Source organism: Pteropus vampyrus, unplaced genomic scaffold (assembly GCF_000151845.1).
Source record: "Pteropus vampyrus isolate Shadow unplaced genomic scaffold, Pvam_2.0 Scaffold1000006217, whole genome shotgun sequence".
In the NCBI taxonomy this organism is placed as follows: Eukaryota; Metazoa; Chordata; class Mammalia; order Chiroptera; family Pteropodidae; genus Pteropus; species Pteropus vampyrus.
The window spans coordinates 1-4,420 of record NW_011920619.1 but is presented as its reverse complement, the minus strand read 5'-3'; the positions used below and the strand labels follow the sequence as shown (position 1 = coordinate 4,420).

The window sequence follows — 4,420 nt, the reverse complement described above, 5'->3', positions numbered from 1 at the left end:
GGACAGTGAGAGAGGAGCTCGTGATGAACCAACACAACTACGTCTCGGAAAGACAAACGACCCAATTAAAAACTGGGCAGAGGACCTGGACAGGCATTTCTCCAAAGAGGACACGCGCATGGCCAGCAGACGTATGAAAAGACGCTCCATGTCACTGATCGTCAGAGAAATGCAAACTCAAACCACAACGAGCTATCACCTCACACCTGTCAGAGTGGCTCTCCTCAAGAGATCACAAGAACCAGTGTTGCCGAGGAGGGGGAGGAGACGGGGCCCTCGGCCGCTGTTGCTGGGATTGCAGATTGGGACGAGCACTGTGGAAAACGGTTTGGAGATGCCTCAGAAACTTAAAAACACAACTAACTAGCCTACGACCCAGCGATTGCCCTTCCTTCCGGGTATTCACGCAAAGAAAACCAAACCACTGATCCAAAAAGTTCTCTGCACCCTGCAGCGCTGCTGCAACAGGCAACGGACGGAAAGAACCTCAGTGCCCATCGACAGATGACTGCATAAAGAAGTCGTGCTACGTACATCCGATGGAATATGACCCGGCCATGAGAGAAAGAAGGAAACCTTGCCATCTGCAACCACATACATGGCCCGAGAGGGTGTGAGGCTAAGTGAAATACGTCAGAGAAAGACCAGTACCATAGGATCTCACTTCCACCTGGAATCTAAAGAACAAAACCAATCAAACACACAAAACCAAAACAGACTCAGAGATACAGAGAGCAAACGGGCGATTGCCAGATGGGAGGGGGGTCTGGGGGTTGGGTGGAAAAGCTGAAGGGATTGACAAGTACACATCGGCAGTTACAAAGCAGTCACGGGGATGTGAAGTGCCGCATGGAGAATACAGTCAAAAATGTTGCGATAATTATGTACAGTGCCAGGTGGGAACTAGTCTGAGGGGGGTGGGGGTGGGGGTGGAGAGAATCACTTCGTAAATTACATAACTGGCTGGCCACAGAAAAAAAATCATTGAATTGGAAATTTGACATGGTGCAATGGCGGGACATGGAAACGGTACCTCAATAAAGCTGTGAAAAACTATGAGGGACGAAATAAAAAAAAAAACAAAAACCACCTCTTTCTGAGGAGAAATATACACAGAAGTTTTTCTAGATGTGTATAGACATAGATATAGACATAGATATAGATATAGGTATAGATAAAGATATAGATATAGATCTAGATATAGATCCAGATATAGATCCAGATATAGATATAGAGATAGAGATAGACATAGACATAGAGATAGACATAGAGATAGACATAGAGATAGACTTAGAGATAGAGATATACATCCACACAGGTATCCGTAACAGGAAACAATGGAGAACTTTTCCAAAACTCCTAATTAAATTTCTCAGAATTTTCAGGCCCACGTGTTTTTACTTCTGTTTTCGTTTTCTTAAACGAGGACTGGGTCTTCTCAGAGGAAATATTAGAGAACGAGAGAAAATCGTCGGCAAACAGCGACAGTGCCCAAATATAAAGTTCATAGACGCCCCGTGCTCAGCTCACAGTCGCCCGCCTCTGCGGGCTGGGATGGAAGCTGGAACACCGCGCTCGCTCCCCTCTGCGAGCCTCCCCTAGCTCCCCAGCCGCCTCTGTCGCCCGCGCCCGCACCCGCGCCCGCCCTCTGTCGCCCGCGCCCGCCCTCTGTCGCCCGCGCCCGCCCGTCCGCGGGGCTCCCCGCTTGCCCACCGCGAACGTAACGTAAAGGACTCCACCCCCACGCCCCCAGGCCTCAACGGACCCCCCAGTTCCGGTCCCCCACAGGAGCTGACGCCCCGCCCCGCCCCAGAGCGCCCTCCTCCTCGTCCGCCTTGAGAGCGCCCCCAGGTTTCCACCGCCCCTGACTCGGCCCGCAGCCTCCCTGGTCGCCCACCGCTGGGAGCACCCGGAGACCCCGCCGCCGCCGCCGCCGCTGCCGCTGCTCGCCCCGCAGCCCCGGCTTCGTCGCCGCCTCGGCCTTGGCGCCCGCCGCGCCTGCACCGCCAGTCATGTCGACCGCGCTGCCGCCGTCGTGTGCGCGCCACAGCTACCAGCCCGACTGTGAGGCCGCCGTCAACAACCAGATCAACCTGGAGCTCTACGCCTCCTACGTGTACGAGTCCCATGGCCTTGTACTTCGAAGGCGAGGACGCGGCCCTCAAGCACGTCGTCCAGTTCTTCCGGCAGCAGTCCAGCAAGGAGACGGAGTACGCCCAGAGGCTCATGTGGCTGCACAACCAGCGCGGGGCCCACCTGCGTCTGCGCGAGATCGGCAGGCCTGACCGCAACCGCTGGCACGACCGGGTGAGGGTCATGGAGTGCGCCTTGCACCTGGCGATGGATGTGAACCAGAGCCTGTTCAGTCTGCACCGGCTGGCCACCGAGAAGAAGGACGCCCGCCTGTGCGACTTCCTGATGAGTCGCCACCTGCACGAGCAGGTGAAGTTCATCACGGAGCTGGGCGACCATCTCACCAACCTGTGCAAGATGGGAGCCCCGCAATCGGGCCTGGCCGAGCACCTCTTTGACAAGCTCACCCTGCACGACAGCGACAAGGACTGAGCCTGGACTGCCTTCCCCGTGGCCGTGGGGTGACTTCTCCAGGTCACCACGCCCGGCATGCATGTTGCAGTATCGCCCTTGCCTGACATTCCCTTGAGGTTTTTTTTCTTTTTTTTTTTTTTTCCCCTTTGCCCCTTCTTCTTCCAGGTTTGCCATTTCTTCCAATAAAGTTATTGGTTCCTAAGTAAACAATGGTCTCTGGTGGATTGGTGTGTGCAGAACCCTCACCTTTTAAGCTTTCAGCAGGTATCCAAGCAAGCGTCCGTGCCGCCGACCCGTGCCCCATCCATCCCCAGGCGGCTCACGATCTCCGTGGACGGAGGGAGAAGGTATTGCGTGGGACCCTGGAACACACAACATCGATCATCCTTTTAAGACCACGTGCTGTATAGGCCTGGGGCGAGGTGGCTGGCCTGGGGCCCCGGGGAACGTGGGTGCCGGTGCATAGGAAAAGTAGAAACCCACGCGGCCTGAAAATCACAGCGGCAGGAAGGAGAAGTGGTATTCTCCAAGGGCAGTCTCAGCCGTGAGGTTGGACTTTCGTCTTTGTTCCTAGGGGCAGGAAGTTAGCAAGACAGCTGACGAGAAGAACACGTGATTTTAGAGCAGGCTCTTCTCGGCCAGCCACTTGCTTCCAGGCGCATAGGTACCTGCCGTTCACGGGACCGAGCCTCGGGTGGTTGCTTCCATGTACTTTGGCCCAGAGTCCAAGCACCAGGAACCCTCGCTCGGCCCCAGTGGCTTCGGACGACTGTCCTTTGGAACCACGCCGTGGAAAGAGCGTTCCACTTTTCCAAATGGCCAGCCCAACCTCAGACCCGAAAGCTGAACCACCGGCCCCTCCCTGGGACCACTGCCCAGTAAGGGCAGACATGCTTCACCTTGTTCTATTCAGGGGCCACAGCATGTGCGCTGGGTCCTAGGTCATAAAACACTTCCTGACTTGGGACAACTTCTTCCTTCCTCCCGCTTGATTTAGATGGATTTCGTCCCCAATTCTTGTCCTTTCCTAAGCTACGAAGTGAGAAGATCATTTCCTTGAGACGTCTCCTAAATTTTCATATCAGCACTTCGGTGCTACAAAACTTGCATCTAAGCACTGCTCTAGCTGCACCCCACAAATCTTGCTATGTGCTGTTTTGCTTCCGTCCAGTCCCACGTCATCTTGAGTTCCCCCCGGTCTCTCCGTTGACCCACACGTTGTTCAGACGTGCACTGGATCACTCGTTTCCAGATATTTGGGGATTTTCCCAGATCATTCCGTGAACGATCTCCGGCTTAGCTCCGCCGCGGTCAGAGGACCCAGGGCACCCAATCCCCATCCTGTTGCCTTTGTTGACACTTGCGGCACGGCACGGAACGAGGTCCGTCTTGGGCGCTGTGTCGCGTGCACTCGGAAACCACGTGCTTCTGAAAGACGTGTTTCTGAACATTCCACTCTCACGCCTCTGCACTTTCTCTTAACGTGAAGCTTCCTTCATCCTCTCCTCCCCCTTTCTTCTCCCGATGATGACAATAATACTTCATTGGCTGCCTACGGGGAGGAGAACCCTGGGCCTTTCGAGCCACGGAAAGGCATTAATTGTTTCCTAACCTATTTTTCCTTTTAGACAGTCAAAAAAGAAAACAAAATTCAAAGGAGACAGTTGACTCGTGGTGGCGCACCGGGCGCAAAACCAGTTACCTACGCATACGCACACGAAAAAGGATACAGGGAGCGAAGCGGACCTGGCGAGGAAACCTTGGCAGGTGACGAACGGGAGAGACTTTCAGACGGGCAAGCACCAGAGACTGGAAAATACCTGCGACTGAAGGCCGAGCGCAATCAGAGAAAGTGCAAGAACAGAGTCAATGA

The 4,420-nt window shown here is 54.6% G+C and overlaps 1 pseudogene; it reads left to right on the top strand.

Annotated features, from left to right (window-relative positions):
- The first annotated feature begins 2,012 nt into the window (after positions 1-2,012).
- Positions 2,013-2,589, top strand: LOC105311692 (annotated as a pseudogene).
- Positions 2,590-4,420: the final 1,831 nt, after the last annotated feature.